This window comes from Octodon degus, unplaced genomic scaffold (genome assembly GCF_000260255.1).
Source record: "Octodon degus isolate 3935 unplaced genomic scaffold, OctDeg1.0 scaffold00152, whole genome shotgun sequence".
NCBI classification, from domain to species: domain Eukaryota; kingdom Metazoa; phylum Chordata; class Mammalia; order Rodentia; family Octodontidae; genus Octodon; species Octodon degus.
The window spans coordinates 6853821-6856087 of NW_004524728.1; the positions used below are offsets into that span (position 1 = coordinate 6853821).

Here is a 2267-nt window from a genome sequence, read left to right on the forward strand (position 1 = left end):
TTTTGTATTTTTGGGTTGAATTATTTTTTAGGTGAAGTTGATTTTGTTTTTGGTGCTGAGAACTGAACACAGAGCTTCCAGCTGAAGAACTTTGTAGTAGCCCAATCACATTACATCAATGATCAGAGCTACTCCAGTCTTGTTTTTGGCAGCATTTACTCATGTCTGCTCACTGACCAATGTCCACAATTTATCAAGGTTGACAGTTGGGCAGAAGCTCTGGTTTCTCTTTAAGTGGTAATGCCTCACACCAACCTTCCCAAAGTAACCTGGATGATATTTTTCGAAGTTTATCCTATGATAATGCATGCCACCAGCATTACCCCAGCCTCCGGGGTGCTTCCGGTGCTTGCCAACGCGGCCATGGCAGTCGCTCACATGGGCCAGAAGCTTCCAGGTCTTCCTTAGTCTGGAGGGCATGTCGGCGGCTGAGACAAAAGGGTAGGCTTGAATTTAAATTCAGACATCTAGTTAGATAGAAAATAATAGAACCAGTAGACAAATTGCTTTTATTTTGTTCTTCATATTCTATTTGATTATGGGTTAAAATCCTTTAATAAATCAATCATTATTTTTCTGTCTTTCTCTGAGATATTCTTTCAAATAGTATAGTCTTTGTAGAGCTTTGTGATTATTTGTTTTATGTTTCTCTTTCATTTGATTAGGAACAAATATAAGACCACCAAGGTCTTATATGTATTTGGTTCTAAAACACTGAATGAATGCATACTCAGACTAAATAGGTACTATTTCTACATGTCAAGTAACATTAAAAACAAAAACTACACTATTTAAAATTATGGCAGCAACTTGATAAATGTGGCAGCAATTGTCAATAATACTATCTTATCTAATCTCCTAGTCTCTCAAAAACAAGATACATAATTTACCGTATGTTAGCATTCTTCTACCCATAATGGGAATGGTCATATAATTTGCACAATGTAGGTGATAATATAGCACAGGAACCCAAAGCACCCCAAAATACTGTCCAGTGGTCTGACTTCATCAAGAGGGGTAGGGAAGTATGGCAACTTCCTTTCTTCCGTTCCTCTGAAAACACATTTTAGGGATTTGAGGACAGAAACAGAGCCGTGAGGATGATGGAAATATTCTCATAAGCCATTTCTTTCCTCCAGGGATAAATCTGTAACTGTTCCAAGGAAATTTTGGGAACTAGTAGTCAGAAAGAATGTGTGGTAAATAAAAGTTATTCCCCAAATTATCCCATCTCAAAGATCCTAACACAGCACAGTCCACACTTTTGAAGATGCACATCCCACCCGCATAACCAGGGTTAGGCTTGTGTCATGCTTTCTCACATGCAGATGTGCAAAGAAGCCAGTAGGGCATTACTTGTGTGAAAAGGGTGAAAATAAATTAAATCACCAACAGCAGCAAAGGAGGTACATTGTGGAATATTTATTCACATTGAAAATGTTATACATATACATATTGACACTCGAGCTCAAAAACAATGTTTTATTGACAAGCAAATTGTGAAAGAATACTCACAATATTTATATAAATATTAAAACATGGTGAAATTATACTGGGAATACATTCATATGCAATAAAGGCATGAATAATTTCATGGATATGATATGAAGCAACTCAAGAGAATAGTCTCTAGGACAAAAGAGAACCGGGGAGTTAACTCCTAAAGGATTACAAATACACTTGATTATGCTTTTTATTTAAAGCATGTGGAAGGTGCACCAATATTCACCTATTAGCTTTTGCATACTTTTGAATACCTTGAGTAAGTATTTCTACAAGTAAAAGCTACAATTTTATATTTCCACAACATAATTGTCAAGATAGTTCCCAGTGTTGAGATTAGCAACAAAAAACACTAAGTTTTTAAAAGAAACACAATGGGCATCATCTAACGCAGAGGTAACACTCAAAAACAAATATAGAATAAATATTATAAGCAATATATTTCCCTTCCCTTTAAATATATTCAAACAGAAGCTGAATGTCTCAAGTATATTTGGGTCCAGAAAGTGCCATTGGCAACACTGTGAGAATACTGTATTTACAACATGCAATTATAGATATAGTCACTTCTTTAACTCTAGAATTTCTGACACAAAAGCAACTTAGAATTTGGGAGGAGATCACAGAAAGAAGCACAAGACTGAATCATCTAGAGCAGCCTAACGTGTCCCTCCCCTGCTTGAAATTAATTGCAGGTAATTTTAGTCTGCTCACTATCAGCACATAATGTGGCAAGAAAAGGAGCTCCACAGTTTTGTTTAGCT

At 36.2% G+C, this 2267-nt stretch overlaps 1 pseudogene; it reads right to left on the reverse strand.

Annotated features, from left to right (window-relative positions):
• Positions 1 to 139: 139 nt before the first annotated feature.
• On the reverse strand, positions 140 to 420 carry LOC111812922 (annotated as a pseudogene).
• Between the last annotated feature and the right edge of the window lie 1847 nt (positions 421 to 2267).